The sequence below is a fragment of the Numida meleagris genome, chromosome 1 (genome assembly GCF_002078875.1).
Source record: "Numida meleagris isolate 19003 breed g44 Domestic line chromosome 1, NumMel1.0, whole genome shotgun sequence".
Lineage (NCBI taxonomy): Eukaryota > Metazoa > Chordata > Aves > Galliformes > Numididae > Numida > Numida meleagris.
The window spans coordinates 71,838,427-71,856,748 of NC_034409.1; the positions used below are offsets into that span (position 1 = coordinate 71,838,427).

The 18,322-nt window shown below is 42.7% G+C and overlaps 1 protein-coding gene and 1 long non-coding RNA gene across 7 annotated transcripts in view; one reads left to right on the plus strand and one right to left on the minus strand.

Moving 5' to 3' along the window:
* Nucleotides 1-18,322, minus strand: part of WNT7B (Wnt family member 7B) — a 98,264-nt gene that overhangs the window by 63,997 nt on the left and 15,945 nt on the right. The gene's annotated exons all lie outside the window — the stretch shown is intronic.
* Nucleotides 1,183-18,322, plus strand: part of LOC110397184 — a 30,067-nt gene continuing 12,927 nt past the window's right edge. Inside the window, exon 1 of the long non-coding RNA XR_002437595.1 lies at nucleotides 1,183-17,779. This is a non-coding gene — a long non-coding RNA (uncharacterized LOC110397184). The remainder of the gene's footprint in view (nucleotides 17,780-18,322) is intronic.

The following is an 18,322-nucleotide window of genomic DNA, read 5'->3' on the forward strand; positions in this document are numbered from 1 at the left end:
AATCTTTGTCACAATAAGGACTCAGAACTAGGTGATCATTTGGTTAAAAAAATAATTAGAAGACACATAACAACTGACTTCCACATACTTACCACCAGTAACAAGCTGACAGCAAAGAAGAGAGGCATTAAAACTTAGAGTACCATCATGCTTAGTGCTTTCCTCTGGTCTCCAAACTATCCTTTTCTCTCTTTAATTTTTTTTTTTTTTTTTTTTTTTTTTTTTTTTTTTTTGCCGCTGTTGCTGTCATTCATTTGTTTGGGAGAAAGATGAGATAGTTTTGTTTTCCTAGTTGCCCATAAGTTTTTTTCCTAGATAAGTTGATGTATTACCAAGGTAGTTGTTCTAAAACAAGCCATCCTGTTCACTTTGTTCAGAGATATGTCAGTGTTTTCCAGCTACAGAAAAGGTATATGAATATACCTTCATATAGGTATAGCAAATCTTAAATGTCTCCTTCAGGTGTTCAGCAATACCATCTTAGGACGGTTTTTAAGTTCAACTACATTAAACAGACTAATATTAACATTAAAATAATGATTATCCCGTGTATTGATTATCTCCTACTGGAGTCAAGAAATCATAGATTCACCAAGGTTGGAAAAGACCTCCAAGATCTTCTAGTCCAACCATCCACCCAACACCAATATTTCCCCACTAAATCATATCCTTTAGTACAACATCTAAACGTTTCTTGAACACCTCTAGGGATGGAAACTCCTATACATGCCTGGGCAGCCCATTCCAGCACGTGACCACTCTTTCAGAGAAGGGTTTTTTTCTAACACTCAACTTGAACCTCCCCTGGTGCAACTGGAGGCCATTCCCCCTCATCCTATCACTGCTTATGAGGGAGAAGAGGCCAACACCCATCTTGCCACAACCTCCTTTCAGGGAGCCGTAGAGAGTAATACGGTCTCCCCGAGCCTCCTCTTCTCCAGACTAAACAATCCCAGTCCCCTCAGCCGCTCCTCATAAGACTTGTGCTCCAGACCCCTCACCAGCTTCGTTGTCCTTCACTGGACACACTCCATGGCCTTGATGTCTTTCTTGTAGTGAGGGGCTCAAAACTGAACACAGTACTCAAGATGCAGCCTCACCAGGGCTGAGTACACAGGGATGATCACTTCCTTGCTGCTGCTGGTAACACTATTTCTGATACAAGCCAGGATGTCATTGGCATTCTTGGCCACCTGGGCACACTGCTGGCTCATGTTCAGCTGAGGGTCAACCAACACCCCCAAGTCCACTTCTTCCACACAGTCTTCCAGCCACTCTGTCCCAAGCCTGTAACGTTGCCTGGGACTGTTGTGTCCAAAGTACAGGACCAGCAAGTGCCAGCACTTGATCTCATTGAAATTCATCCCACTGGCCTCAGCCCAGCTATCCAGCCTGTCCAGATCGCTCTGTAGGGCCTTCCTACCCTCAGGCAGATCAACACTTCCTCCCAACTTGGTGTCATCTGCAAACTGACTGAAGGTGCACTCAATCCCCTTGTCCAGATTGTCATTAAAGATGTTGAACGGGACAGGCCCCGGTACCAACCCCTGGGTTGGTCACCACTCGTGACCAGCTGCCAGCTGCATTTAACTCCATTCACCACCACTTTCTGGGCCTGTTGCTCCAGCCAGTTCTTTACCCAGCAAGGAGTGTATCTGCCCAAGCCACATGCTGCCAGCTTCCCCAGGAGAATGCTATGGAATGCAGCATCGAACACTATCAAACACTCTCACACAGACACTTGACAAGACTGGAATCCTTTCTCAAATGATGCTAGTATCCACATCTGGTTGTTTTCAAATTTACAGAAAGGAAAGATGTATTGTTGAGAGTACATGTATGTCCAGTCACATTATATTGTACAGCATTGCACCATGAATACTGTAGGAGACAGTATCAAACGCTTTGCTGAAGTTGAGTTAGACTACCTCAGCATCCTTTCCCTCATCCACCAGTCAGATCATAGAAGGAAATCAGCTTGGTCAGGTGGGACCTGCCTTTCATGAACCCGTGCTGGCTGGGCCTGATCCCTTGGCTGTCCTGCACATGCCATGTGATCTCCCTCAAGATGACCTTCTCCATAACTTTTCCTGGCATGGAGTTTAGGCTGATGGGCCTATTGTTCCCCAGATCCTCCTTATGACCCTTCTTGTACATGGGAGTCACACTGGGAAGCCTCTTGGACCTCTCCAGTTGGCCAGGAACTCTGATAGATGGTGGAAAGCAGCTTGGCAATCACCTCCACCATCTTCCTCTGCACTCTCAAGTGGATCTCATCTGGCCCCATGGACTTGTAACAGTTTAGGAGGAGTAGTAGGTCTCTCACTGTTTCCACCTGAATTGTCAGGTGTTTATTCTGCTCTCCATCCCAGACTTCCAGGTCAGGGGTAAATAGAGATAATTGGTCTAACTATTAAAGACAGATGTAAAGAAGGCATTGAGAACCTCAGACTTTTCCTTACCTTCAGTGGTCACGTTCCCTGCCACATCCAGGGAAGGATGGAGATTCAGTAAAGGAGGACATACTGAGTAAATTATATCCAAAAACCTTATCTTAGATGCAACCCAAGTATAACTAGAGCAGAAGTTTTGTGAGTTTGTTAATGTTGACTCCGTTGACTCCTCACTTAGTATACTTCTTCTCTTCTCTGCTGCCCTTACATCCCTAGTTTGCTGCATGACCCTTCAGTTTAGAGGAGCTGAGCTCCTGCACATTGCCCTGGCTAGAGCAACAATGGCAGTCAGCAACTACAGGTGCCTCTCTCCTCTGCCTTGGAGGAACCCAGCAATTTCATGCTGCCTCCTAAAACTTTGTAATGCCACCTGAACCCTCATTTGACCTTTAAAGAGGGCATGAACTACTAACTTGAGAAACCCAAGACTAAAGCACATGTCGGAAAGGATCCAGGCTTTATATGAGTATCTGCAAAGGTGTATGGTCCATTCCTCCCCTTGGTGGTTTGCTCTTGTGACTCCTGTGATAACATTTACTGTTCAAAAAACCTGAACCATTCTGTTTTTGTCTTCTCATCATTGATTTAGACTTAAACATTTGCAACAGGATAGCAAATGACAGTCAGTGAGAAAACTGAAACACCTGCAATATGGAATTTAATTCTGCTCTATGATGCTGACAGGAGCATTCTAAAATAAAGTTATCTTCTCTTTCTTTACAAGCCAATCTCACTGCTTTTCTCTGAGTAGCTGGATGGTGGAATAGTTAAATTAACCCATGGCTTCCCATTGCCAGGGTTCCTCCTGGTTGCCATGTCTCTGGATTTTGAAGGGCCATAAGATACTGCACTCTGCAAGTTAAGCCACAACCCTTGGGCCTTATCTTCTGTTGGAGTCATCACTCTTTTGCTCAGAGATATTCCATGATACCCTTCTTCTGCTGCCACCGTTCTTCTTTCTCCCTGCCCTAAGGCAGCAGAGATGTTTTGAAGGCAACACTCTTACAAGTTTTTTCTTCAAAAGAAATGAAGCAAAAATAGAAATTGCCTGGGTTTTTTTTCTAAATAGTAGTTAATTCCACCTTTACTACAGACACCTGCAAATGCCTGCACAAATGCACATGCAGCTTGTGGACACACACCCAGCCATGCACTTTGCTTTCCTTCTCCAACAAAGAGCTAGGCTTGGCTTACACTTTCTCAGCAATGTAATCAGTTGTAGAAATTACACTGTGTTATAATTCCTTTATCTAGAAATACACCTTGTATTTCTTGCTACAATCAAAGAGTAAGGAAGGATTTAATCAAGAGCTTATAGACGCAGTTCAGTCTTCAGCAAACTGCTGCATGAAATCATCACTTAGCAGTTTTCCTTCAGCTATGTGACAAAGTTGTAATTAGCCCTGTGAACGCTACTGTTTCTTATGCAAGACACAAAGTAGTTCTTTTTTGCCCTGCAAAGGCATCCAGGTATATCCCTCCATTTACTGAGTTGTTGATACAAAGGAGCCCAGTGTAGTAGGCCATGTCTATGCATCTCTTCATTGTGAGTAAAGCTAGCAGGATTAACCTTCCTAAATGAAAGGGGGTGCAATAAGCCAAATCCCAAAGTCATTAGAGTAATATGAGGGATGAATTTGGGAAATGCCTCTAAAACACCAAACTGTTAAATTCTAGGATTTAATTGGATTCAATTAACTTGTTAATTTAAAAATGAGTGACCCAATGTATTACATCATAGAGAAAGCCTCAGAAAATCAAGTGTGAAAAGATCTGTTGCCCTAAAATGGAGGGGGAAAAAAAAGAAAAAGAAAAATAACTACACCGAGCTTTCATGTCCTGGGTCATTCCATCAGTCTTTCCATATTAACCTGTAAGCGTATATAACATTAACTGAGAGACAGCAGTTCTAAACTAACAGTTTCAAGTCAAGAGTTAAAATGTAGGAAGTGCCAGAATTAGGACTCCCCATGAAACTAATTCAGCAGTCTTCTGTGTTCACAGCAAGATGACGTTTTACTCCTCAGAAACTTCTTGTCCATTTAGTGCTCAGAAAGGATGCACTCTCTTGATGAGCAGTTGCTCTTTTTTGCATTCTTCTTGCTCACTGTGCACATCCCCAAATTTATTTCTGCTTCAAATTCCATTTTATAGATTAATTCTGAGTTTCACTTTGGCTTTTGGATAGTGCTGATCAATGTAAAGCATGAGAAAATCACAGAAAAATCATTTAATGATATTTATCCCCTTGAAGTGAGGAGATATGATTTTTTCCACCTTAGAGTTTTAGTAAGATGTAACTATGAAGTATTTTCTGATCTGAGCAGTTCAGTTGGACAAGTTTTATGACATTAGTCTTCAGAGTTTTTTGGGGTTTGAAATGCTGAACCCTCCAACTTCTGCTGCTCTTCTTGCAACTGTGACAGCTTACCACTTCAGCCAATCATATACTATATCATATACTTGGAATTCCAATCAAGTAACCAAATACAGAGAGCACCTACTACTAAAAAAGTTAAGAAACTGAAATTTTAACTCAAACTTGGAGCTTGTAGAAACCAAATTTGGACACAACTCTTATGCCAATTGTTAATTCCTCCTCAGGAGCTCTATAGAGATTATGAGAGAAACAGTCATGAAGGTCAGGACAGCATCCTTTTCTGCATCCTCTTCCTAAGAGTATTCTGACCTGTCTTGTCTGATATTACTGAGGCAGTTGTAGAACAGGAAAAGTTTCAATATCAAACTAAATACATAACAGTCACTTCTATAATTTCTCCAAAAAAAAATCTCCTCTGCATTGACTTGTATGTATAGTATTGATTTATAACAGCTGTGGCCCAGATTCTCACCCTTATATCCATTCTGAATAGTGCTCCACTTAACCTGTGGATGGAGCTACCAGAGAAGGCTTGGAGTCCAGCATTGACTATTCTATATTCAGGATAGATATTAGAAAAAAAGTCTTCTCAAAAGGAGTAGTGAGACATTGGAACTGGGGAGGTAGGGGAGTCACCATCTTGGAGTTGTTCAAGAAAAGGGCAGATGTGGCACTGAGTAACGTGGTTTTGTGGACATGGTGGTCACGGGTTGATGATTGAACTAGATCGTCTTAGTACCCTTTTCCAACCTTAATGACTTTATGATTCTATGATATTTGAAACTTGCTGCAATCTGGCCTTCTGAAAGTAAAAAAAATAATAATAATAATTTCTGTATAATGGCAATGCCCAAAGTTCAATCTTCATTCTATGTAAACTGTACTCTCAAGCATTGCATTGCTTCCTTACCTTCAACGACGCGTTTCTATTTTTTTTCCACAATGTCTGCTTTGCTATTAAAATAAAAAAAAAGCTGAGTAGTAAGTTTGCTATAATGCTTTTAATTTTCTTCACCCTCCGATGCATTTTCTAAATAAATAAATGAATCCTTGACAGGCTATTTCATCCCACAGGACAGGCCTTTGCTGGAGAAAATGTTGTGGAGTAAAAGTAGTAAATGGTGATCTCCATATTGGCAGAGCTCCCCAAAAGCAACCTTCAAAGTTAAAAATAGGCCTTGCTTTCATTGCCATCTGAAAACCAAAGCAAGTAAGCAACATAATACTAAAATGAAGTAGTAGTTAAAAAATATATCCTGTAATGCTTTATGTGCAAAACTTACAGAGCTGTGGAAAGAAAAGCCACTAGAATAAGAAGGATTTTTCTTGTATTGTTCATGCATTCTAGCACCCTTTTAATAAGAGATTACCAGGAAGAACAACACAGCATCTTTCTGGAAAAGCTAATCATCTGATCTCATTGTCCATGCCACATAATTGCCGCTAATTCATGTTCCATTATGTCATACTCCACAATGGCCTTTCACTTGTGCTCACAGTCCTGTTATCTCTTTTTCCTCCACTCACATCTTCCTCTCGGGTCCTTCTAGCCACAGGAAAAGGTTTTCATTTAGTGTTTTCTGAGAGCTTGAGGCTGCTAAAACCGCTTTGGTATTTATGACAAGTATTAGTATCTATAGGATTCTATTGACTCATACAACAGCCCTCTGCTCTGCTATGGTATGTGCCTTCCACCCACACTTTCTACCTTCCCAGATTTGAGCTGGCATTTCTTTCTCTCTTTCTGTCCCTCCCTGTGACTCATTCTGCCTGCTTGGAAGCACAAAGCACACTTCAGCAGCTCTAGGGACTGTGTTACCTCCCCTTACTCTGTAGCTGAACTCCTTACCTGAATTAGAAGCAGGTTTGCTCTGCTTCCTCCTCAGATGTGCATTGACCCTGCTTCTGATAACTTATAGCAAAGGCTGAGGAATTGCTTTGCTTCAGCAGCAGCAGCGGGTTGGTACAACGGAACCTCACCATCCCGCCTTCATAAAGATGCTGCTGTGTGACAGTGCTGTCACTCAGTCCAACAGCATAGAGAAGGCTGCTGTGCTACCACAGCATGGCTATTTTAATTAATGTGGAACTTACATAGATTCTGTTCATCAATTTGAAAATCCATGCAGCACAATAACTGCCAGGACTGCATTTTCCCTACATTAACTGGGATTCATGACACATCATGGGAACAGAGCTTTATCATCCTATTCACTCCCTTCTCACTCTCCTGCCTCTCAGCATTCTCACCCAAAGTTGATATATTTAAACAGGAATTCAACAACAATATTGGGTAGCATTTTTCATTAGGCCCCATTTTCTATGCCAAACAGTGTTGCCAAAGGTGCTGATGTTAGGCAGCCAGGCCCCCAAGGTTCCCTCTGCCACCAAGGAAAGAGCTAATCATTTCCCACAATGAGTCACGGGAGGTGGATTAAACAGCCCCACGGACCTGTCTGTTTCTCTGACAACCATATGTGGCACGCAAGGAGGCCAGATTCCTAACCTGACTCTCTCAGTTGCCTAAATTTGGTTGCATGAATCCACTTCTACATGTTGCTGCAGATAAACATTTAAATGGATTGCAACGTGCAGTGCCTTTGATAGCTCTTCTTGTTCATCTTTTTTTACTTCTTATCATGGAGCAATTGTGGTTTCCGTATATTGAATTTTTCAAAGAAAAAATCCTACATGAAAATATGTATTCCAGTTCACTTCAAAAACTCTGGATATTAACATCCAGGCCAATTTTCTGCCACTCCACAACATGTTGTCTCTGTGGAACCACTTTGGTATGCCTCACCTTTAGCAGGAGCTACCAAACGCAAGCAGAAGCTGTCATATCTGCCATCCTTCTGGGTCACATGTTGATGTCCTGTGTGTGTTATTAGCCACTCCTCAGCTTGATCTGAAGTCTATTGAAATCAGTAGGGGTCTCTTCACTCAATTAATGGGACAAGGAAATCATTTCCCCTACCAAGAAGAGTGTTTTGCATGTTCATCAGTACATGACAGACAGGTGGATTCAAACCTTTCACGAGGAAGGGGTCTGAGCCAATGCTGAATGGAGGTGTCAGTTCTCAATACAGACCAGTTAGGTCTGCTGTTACAGTTCCCAGCATCGTACTTTTTAATGCTCTTGGTGGTGCACTAATCTTCATTTGTTCAGCTGGGGATGACTTGTCATAACACATGAGTGGTTTAACAAGTGAAGATAAGAGCCTTTTCTAACACTAAGCTTTTCTATATCTGCCTCATACAGTATTCTGCACTTGAATTACAGAGCTGTTGAGTAATCTCAGACTTGCACTACCATTTATGGCTTAGCTTCTGACTTTTATGCAATTAGCAGAAGTGGTAGCATTTACTGGCTTTCAAAGAAGACTGTTCCCTCTTTCTCCCTCCTGCTGCAGCCTCCACACCCTCTCCTTCAATCCGCTCAAACTGGGAGGTAACTGGAGCAATTTGACTCATCCCATTAAAGCAAATGATTGTAGCAAACAAACTTGGCCCGAGCCAAAGGCTACTGTATTCCACAGGAGTCTGAGGACTCCAGAGAAATGACTGTCCTCCACTGCAGTAGAGGTCCAACAATATGTATATGGGAAAGAGTCAGAATCAATTCTCATTATTATTATCTTAGTATTCTCATCCTACATGTTGTCCCCTCTCCTTCCCTGCTAGACTGGCAGTTGGGGTGCAGCTCTGCAATAAGAGGCACTGGGAAGGCAGGCAGTGCTAAACAGACAAGGCACACATCTCCAGGTGGCTGTGGCACACACCTGTGAGTCACGCAGTATTCCCCAGACTTTCCATAAAGGTGACTGCCTTCGCTAAGCTTGTAACAGTGCTGGGAGACAGATCATTGAAAGGACATCTCTCCATCATCCAGGTTTTCCAAGGAGCTGAAAGCCAGATTTCTAGCACAGGAGCAGTGTGATTTCCTCAAGAGCCTGTATCTCCCTTGGGCATCTGAGTGATATTGCATACTCAGCTTGTTACTTACGCAGATTTGTCCCAATCAGCTTTGATGACTGCAGGCAAATTTCCCACAGAGTTCTGACTTCATGCTTTAAATGCAGCTCTAAAAAAGCGACCCAGTCTGTCCAAGCAAAGGGCTGAGAGCAAAGGGGCAAGCCAAAAATCCCTGATCAGAAAAAAAATGTGGCCATAAACAGGCGGGCGAGGCAACCACCTGCCCCAGGGATTGAGACGCACACATCACTGTGGCTGAAGGCACAGCCCTCCTGTGTTAGTCCCACAGAGCACACCAGTCTGAGCTTTAGAGTGTGTGGAAAGTTTTAAGCATGCCTGTGTTCCCACTGAGTTAAAGTCAGAGCCAACAGGATACTCCCAGCCTTAAGCACTTTGGCAAAAATCGGCCACAAAACATCAGCCTCATACTGAACTGAGCGAGGTGGGAACTCATTACAGCATATTGCTTTGTTCAGCACGTACATTGATATCGCACACAGTGTATCAACTGGTGAGCTGCAGAAATGCCTCATACGTTGCTTATCCTGCACCTCTCCTGCTCCCACCCCATTAACCCAGGCATGCTGGAGCCACTTTCAGAGCTCCAAACCCAAGCAGCTCTTACAAACCCACTAGCATGTTCGTAAGCATATTTCCCCCAGATATGGTATTTCCCACAGCAGAGATGCAGCAGTCAGTCTTGATAAACTGGCAGGCTTCATGTGTGATATCCTACATGCCATTAGCACTGGCAGTGTGTGCACTGTACAGCTGAGGAACTAGGAATCCCATTATATTCATTTCTTGGCATTATGCAATTGTACTCATGGGCTCTGAGGCAATCTGCACTTCTGCGTGGATATTGGCCTCAAGTTGTATTGAAGGTACTCCTCTTATGACATGTTGTCATTCTCCCTCTGGACTATTTACTCTTACAAAAACACAATTGCATTTTATCCTGGTAGCAAACAACTGCACTAGATAACAAAATCTCCTGTCCAGCATTGCATTCCTGGGCCCAAGTGAGACACCAGGATGCTGAAATTCACTTTCCAGGTTGACACCAATTACCACATCATTAGGGGTGTGCCAGCTGCACGGATTTTTCACAGTAAGGCAATTTCACAGTTGGACATCATGCCACTCCACAGTGCCCATGCTGCGTTACAAGCAAATCACCAAACTCTTCATGTTAAAAACACCTGGCTTTAAAGGCAGACAGGCAGAACAAGTAAAAAAAATAGTGTAACTCCCTCAAGTGTTTCTAGGATAACTCTTACCCTTCAGGGCATCCCTCAGGAGCAGGAAAGGCACTGAACCTGGCTGTGCTCCCACCTCAGCCTACAGGAGCATGTGCTTGTTCTCAAGTGCGGGACTCCAGGGAAGCCGTCCCTGAAATACGTGATGACAGTAAGGCTTTGTTGGCACAGGCTTATACACGCCCAGCAACACTTTGCACACATACTGGCAGGCTCTCACACAGAGAGTAATTGGGGCCAACTGTGTTAACATGTCCTTGTCCATTACAGGAAAACTGCAGCACTATCCTGATCCTGAATATATTCTTGAATAATACATCATGCTACAAATCTGCTTTCACTGATATCTGGTGAAAATTACAATCAGTGTGCTTAACTTCACTCTTAACCATTTAACCAGAAGCTTTTAGGCCATTTGCTGGTGCATTGCTTTTGGATGAAGCAGCAACTGGAGGAGATGTAGAGTGGAGGAAGCTCCTTAGAGCTGCTGTTGGTTGTGGGACTGAGAGCTGGAATTCAAGTTCTCCATCTCTGCAACAGCACCCCTGCTCCACTCTCTACTGGAATATATCCCAAAGGCTCCAGCCCCAAAATTATTTCCTATGGAAGTTTCTCAAGTTGCAGAAGCTCCAGCTCCCAGGTCCTTCTGTCCAAATCTCTGCTTCTGTGACAATCAGTGTTGCCTAAGGAAATTCTGGAGCAACACATAATACCTGCTATCTTAGACAATGCACAAACTAAATCTCTTAGCAGCATGAGAGGCCATGTCCAACCAGGTTCTTTACAGTACATATCACTAATACTGTGACATGTTCTGCTGCTACAGGTAAGGGCAGATGAGCACAGCTCTGATCTATTTTCTCTCTTGTAAAATTCAAACCTGTTTCTAAACTCAGCTCTGGTGAGGTCAGAGATTTTGATGAAGTACTGTCTTTCATCGAGTCCTTGGAACTAGCCCAGCTCCAGAGGTGGTACAATACAGAGGGAGAGCAGGATAAAAGTGCTGATGAATATGCAAGAAGGATCATAAAGGAATAGGTATAGAGGATAATGTAACATCATTCTGACACTAGTTCTCCCCCTGTGCTCTGCAAGATGGTTAGTAGCAAAGCCCAGTATTTTTCTCACTGGTCCCAACTGCTAGCAGGCTGCCAGAGAATTTTTGAGTATTCCCTGCTTCTCAGTAGTTAAATTTTGTCCTTTGCAATTTTCAGATTTCTGATAGAACTGCTGGTGACAGTTGTAATAATATTCTGTAAAATGTTGTGGTAGTGATTCTTTGAATGCCTTTGTGGTTTGCTGTCCAGAGTTATAATAACCTATGTTTGCCCAGATATGTGTCCTCAGCTTGGAGGCTCTGGAGCCAGCATTTACTCCTCTGCCCTGGTGACTGCACGTGTGCACAAGCATGTACTGCTGAGCCTGTGAGCAAGCCTCTCTCCAGGTATTTTCAGCATGCTCCCTGCTTCCTATGTAGCATCTTTCAGCCTTCACATCTCGAGGAAAGTAGGTGACCTTAGGCTAGTTGTGTGTAATGGAGCAGAATCCACCAAGAGGGACCATCGGTGTCTTCTGAGCCTTTTTTCAGTGTCCTGTGTTTCTCCACTAGTTATCTTAATCATTTTGTTAGAGGAAAAAATAATGGGCAGAATAGAAAAGAGAGGAAGAAAAAGAATACAACTCTGGGATAGTATAACTGGAAACAAGATTCTAATCAGCATAGCTGCACCGAGATTAGTCTGATAAGATAGTTTACTTCAGATAGCAACCTCACTCTGTTGATCTCCAGGAGTTTAATTTCACTTCTACAGAAGGATGAGATACAATAGTCAGCTTGCATTAACATTGTCCTGGTGTTAGGTCTACCTATACATATGCCCTTAGTGAAAAGTGCTGAGTGAAATCTTAGGAATGAGCTTGTGTGACTAATATTGAAATAATGTGGGGGGGGGACACTGGTTTCAATTATAAGTTGAAAGAAAACTCACAAGGGTAAAAAAGAAGATTCCAAAATCATTCTAATTCTTAATGGATATTCTTATGTGACTTTCTATATTCCTTACATGTATACACACACACACATGTATATATGTATTCATGAAGGAAAACAACAGAAAAGAAGAAAGAAATGTGAATTATGGGTGGACCTGGATTCAGTTTTATTAAAAAATAAAAATTAAAAAAGAAGATATATCCCAAAATACTTGAAAAATTAATAAACTACATCCCAGCAGTGCATGGATATTACAAAAGCCAAGGTCTCTACTCCGTGTCAAGGAACAGTTCCTATACATATTTAAAAAACAGGATCCTCATCTGCTGAAAAAAAATTGAAGAGAGTTCTTGAGATGGGAAGAAAAGGGCTGAATTTAGTTTGAGCAGAAAATCCTTCATGGTTTGGTTGCACACAAACAATGTTATACCCTCTGAAAGCCAGGCTTTTGAAATGAACTCATGCTCTAGAGGAAGGAAAAGCTTTCCATGGAGCTTCCCTTCTTAGTGGCTGTCCCTCCTTCCTCCAGCACACTGGTATTACGTATCATTTGCTGTAATGGAAGAATTGTGATATTATGTTATTAATACAGACATCACACACTGCGGTGTGGAATCGCAGGCCAGACAGGACATTTTCTCCCTAGTACCTTGGTATTTACAAATGAAATCCTTTAATCTATGTGCATATTAACCATTATTATTAGAGCATCAGTAAATTTCTAAACCTGAAAGTGCACCCTCACAAAGCTTTAGGTTTAGTGGATGATAGCATATTGGAATGCTAAATAGTGAAATTGTCCTTGGGAGTTTACATTCAAGAGCCTTGTCAGAGACCCCAAAATCTGTAGAGCTAAGCACAATTTTTGTGGAGCAGCCATGCAGAAAATCTTCTTCCAAAGCCAAATTCTCTTACTGATGTAAACTCTGCTTTGTCTCTTACCTCTTTTACATGCCTTCCCCTGCATCTCTGCCCCTGCCCCCTCCTCAAAAGGGGGATCATCCTTTGCTCACTGAAATTAGCAACCAGCATGTCCTGCCCTGTCCTTTGTTGTCTCTTCCTGACCAGTGATAGTCAGTCCTCCACATGGGACAAATGAGCCTCAGTGGCACAGTACAAAGTCTCTTGCCTGAGACTGGCTTCCTGAGCTGCTTTGCTCATTCTTTCTGATTGTGTCTCCTGTCTCTGTGCTTGCCTCCTGGTTCCAGGTTATGCTTTCTCCAGCTCCATCTCTTCTGTTTTTTGTGCTTCCTCTACCTCTGTTTTTCTTCCTTCCTGCTGCTAAGCTCCTTCCCCTTTTCTCTTCCTGGTTTGCTTGCTCTCCTTCCCATTGGATTTTCCACCCCCTACATCTCTCACCCATCTCACATCCCAAAGCACCTGGAACAGACATTTTGTCCTTGCACACAGCCTTTGAGCTAAAAGGAAAAGTCTGACCCATGCACACCAAGCTGAGATTTCTCTGGCTTGCTACGTTTTAGGCTCACTTAGAGTTTGTTATAAACATATATATATATATAATGTATATATATATAATTGAGAGCAAGCATTTAACTTTGGAACCTTTGGAACGTGCTTCAGGAAAGAGTTAATCATGCATTGCAATCCCTTTGTGTTCAGAGAATGTATGAGGGTAAACGTATGAACGTTTAGGCCCTGTGTATGTCCAATGTTTTCTAGGTTTAGACTGTGGTCTGCTTGAATATAGGCATGTAACTACAAGTTCTCTTAAGTCTGTGTGCTTATATTTCTCCATATGTTTTTTTGAACTTAAGCCTCAGCAGCTGTTGAAGGGAAGCTTCTATTCTGGAAATAGAAACTCAACATAAAATGGCTCCAAATAAACGGAGAAACTTATAAAAAGAAGGCTTTGTAGTGAGACATCTATTTTTATAAGAATTAAAGAATTATGAATTCTATACATATTTATACCTCTTAAATACTCTTTCAAAAAAAATCTTTTCCCTACTTTTTCCATCTCCTTCTATTTCTCTTAGTATAAACAATTTTTCACAATGAAAGATATATGAAATAACATATTTTATTTATTATTTTAAATTAAATGTAAGGAAATCCAAAATAATATGCTTCACATTCTAATAACAATAAACCACTATAAGATATCTTCTGATATGATGTTCCTGACACTTTTCTTGTGTGATAGAAAGCAGATACTACCACAGTTTCATAATTAACTCAATATCATCATTTTGTTCACCCTTGTCTGTTGCATCTGACCATCCATTGCCACAATGGATTTGTCTGGAGATTTCTATCTTAACAATCACTTTTAACTATCTTATCTTAACTATCACTCTTTCAATATCATAGCTTGCTTCACTTCCAGGTGTAATAGAGAAGAAGAAGGTGAATGATTCACTGTTCTGAGAAACTAATGTAGGAAACTCATGTCTTCATGCTAGCGTAAATGTAAATTTCCCCCTAGAAAAAAAAGTCACCTCCTAGGATTTTCTTCAGCTCAAGGTAGAGCTGGTAAGAATATTGCACAGCTTCTTATTAGCCAAGAAAAGCCACAATGCCATTCCTTCAGTGTGCTGACAGCATGCTACCCACCCAGACATTTTCTGGGAGGGAGTCTCTTCAGGGCAACATACACTGCTACAGAAGCCAGTCTTATACATTACCAGCTACACAATGAATTTCAGCTGGCCCTGCCTCCACTTTCAGGTAGGCTGAAGAGAAGAAGTGACAGTTTAAGAGCTACACTGAGATCAAGAAAGCTTCCCTCCAGTTCCCTATCCTGCTGGACTGTGTGGTTAGAGCCAAATGATTTGTTTCCTGCATCCTGTAGCTCAATATATGGGAAATAAGGCATTCCTCAATAACCTGGCATGCTAAGGGGTATACACACAAGTTTGTGGTGCATATAGAGATTGTGGCAACAGGGACCACTGACAATAATAATTAGCGACTAGAAGAACTACAAGCAAAGCTCACTGATTCAATTTCTCTGCTATATATATTTAGGTATACAAGAAAGAAAAAGAGAAAGCAAGAAAGCAGTGTGATCTTCTATCTATTGGTAGTTTCCCTGCTGAGGGATGGTGTAATAAGTCTGAAGATATAAGATCGGTTTGGGGTCCAAATACAATGCCAGCTGAGGTGCCAGGGTGTGTATCTACTCTCTGAGAGCTCATTTTGTTTCACACCACATGGATCCGCCGCCTGCCATCTTCCAACACCTCTCCCAGTGCCTGAATCGTCTACAATGCAGAAATGGAAATTAGGCACCTTAAAGGGCGAAATGCACATTGAAAACAACAGATCTAAGGAAAATTTAGGGTAATAAATGCTGTTTTCCTACTTTAAAGAAATTATTCTGGGAAACAGTATGGCTCGGGGGATGGGTATTGGGATATACAGCCTTTCATCACTGATCCAAACATGACCCAAGTCAGTACTGACCAAAAAATGGTTACCATTTGGCAGATGCTTTGTGGCCTAGAGTATTTGAAATGAGTTGATGGTCTTAATCCAGTTCCCAGTGGACAACTATCCACATCACAGAAACCACCACCACAATTGGCACCCTTATTGGCAGCCTTAGCAGGTTGGCCAAGGATTAAATAAGTACAGAGAGTGAGCCACCCGCTGATGCCTAGCTAGAGGTTGCCCCTCTAGGTCATGGATGAGACACAGGGATGGGGTGGAGTGGGGAAGCACACACACCCTCTGTTTGTGCTGTGCTGGTTTGTGGGCAAGGAGAAGAATTCATTTTCCAGAGCAGTGATTCAAGCACCCTTCATAAGCACTATATTCTTGTGCATGCGTTTGAATACGAATTGAATATAGAGTTCAAAACAGAAAGATTTGCAAGATCAGTTCTCAAAAAAATAAGGGGTTTGACTAATTTCCAGGGAATTTATCAGACTCAATGTAGTTATACTGGGGTTGCACTTAAGAAAATGTGTACAAGCAACCTGGGGAAGCAGCTCCAGTTTGGAAACATTCCTTTTGTTTGCTGTGTTGTCAGTCATTGCTTTAATTATCTCACAAGATGTCTTAGAAGGAACACAATCCATGCCAGCTACTGTCAGCAAGCTAATGTTGATTTCCAATTAGGTATACAATGGCAACTATCATGTAAGCAAAGATCTAATAGGCCTCAAAAAAACATATCTGTGCAAGATGAAGAAAAGCAAAGAGGACTTTTGTTAGCACTGAAAGTGCTTTCCTTTTCTAGAGAGGTAAAATATGCCAGGCCCCTTGATTTACCTTTACCCAACACAGGAAACCTTCCTTAGTGAGCTGATGGATTTTGCAACATCTTTCCAATAAACAGCAAAATACTGTGAGCTAAGGCCTGCAGTAATTCAGAGAAAGGTTGGATGGAGCCAAAATTTCAGCTTACATATGCAAGGCAGCATCTTGTCTGGTTGAACATGGGGCAAAGATCACGAATGTTGCCCAGTGCCAAGGTCTGAGGCTTCTCCCTTCCTGCAGCCAAAGTGAGCAAGGCTGGATCAAGAGCCACAGTTTATGGCAAGTGATGACTGCTCTGCCCAGGCAAAGACACGGGGAGCAAATACTGCAAGCTGGAGGCCCCCTTTCCTATTCACCTCAGTGGCAGCCTGAGAGCCTTGTCATCTACCAGACATTGTCACACCAAGTCATTAATAAGAAGGTACAAACCTGCCTGTTACGTATTCTTTGCGCCTTGGTTAATTTAATGCCTAGCTGCCATACTTGCCTGCGGCAGGGCTGAAACACCAGCCAGCCTGAGAAAGCAAGGCATTTGCTACCTACAAGGAGGAGCTGTCATTTGGTCTTTGCTGCAGTACATTCCTCATCTATTTCAGGCTTTATAGTCCTCCCTGTAAAAAGAAAATTCTGTCAGGGAAAAATGGCAAACTGCTAAAGAGTCCTTGTCTGTGATACATCTTGTTCCTGCTCCTGGGGAGTTATTTCCATTTGTTTTCATTTGCACCTGGAACAGGAAGGCCCAGGCTTGGGAACAAGTCCAGAACCAAGTGGTGAGAAGGAGCTCTCCCTGTGAGCAGCAGGGATCCCACTCAGCACAGCACCCTGCCTAACCTCGGGTGCCCACACGCTTCTGCCACACCAGCACTTGCAAGGTGTGAAGAGCACCCTTGTAGAAGTACTTGACCTAAACTGAGCAAATTTCCTAACTGCAGTAAGACAACACTTGAGGGTGTGGTTAGCACAGAAATTAAACTCATGGACAGAGTAGGAGTGCCTGGCTGCATCTCCTGCCTGTCTTGCCCTGAGGCCATGAGTATCTCAGCTGGTGCCACCTGCCAAGCCTTGATGGTGGGCTGGGCTGAGAGAGGAGCACGGCACACAAGGGCTGGCACAGAAGCACAGCTGCATTTAGGGTCACAACTCAAAGCTTCCTGCTGGGAGTTTTCAAAATATTCTGCCCTTTTCTCCCAGAAGAGGATAAAGCCAAAGAAGACACAGGCTTTATAGCTTCCGGAGGGCTTTCACCATGAAAACAGTGCAGAGACTTCAAGGTATATCCAGGTGAGGTCATGCTGTGTGTGTTGCACTGCGTGCAAGTCCTTGTTACCCCTCATGTTTTGTCTCATTCCCAGCTCTAGGTGTAAAGCCTGTCCTCCAAGATGAGTGGATGGGTGCCAGCAGCAGAAGTCGGAGCAGACCCTGGCTGTGACAGGCCTGCCAAGCTTCTCAGGCACAAGGGAGGTAGAAAACAAAAGACAAAGCCCTGAGCCCAGGGGTAAGTTACTCTCAGTCGAAAGGATCTGTCTGGGGAACAAATGTTTGGAGATTAGACTAATCCAGATCCTAGTGACCTTTGGGTCATAGTGCAAGAACTTCTTCTTTGATATATCCTTTACAACATAACTGGTGTGACATTAACAACAATAACCTGACCCCATTCCACCCTCAGGAGCACCCACACTGGGCACAGCTCCCCATGGACAGAAGAGAGAGGAACAAAAAACTCCAGGAAGCCTGCACGGGACGTTCCAGTCTTATTGCTATGGGCAGTACTCACATGCTGGAATGGGAGGTGCCAATAAAGAAAGGCAACCCAAAACTGTAAAGTTGGGTGATGTACCCCTTAAGGCCGTGGGACTGGAGGAAAAGGAATTTGCTGTGAATCAGATGAAGCCATCTGACAGCATCAAAATCCACTGTATCTAAGCTATCCTATGTGATCTAGCTGTAGCCCATAAGAGTAGGGAATGGATTTAATCCCTGCTTTCTGCTCCCAACTCCCTGTACTGTCCTCCATCCAGCAAAACCCTCCCCAACT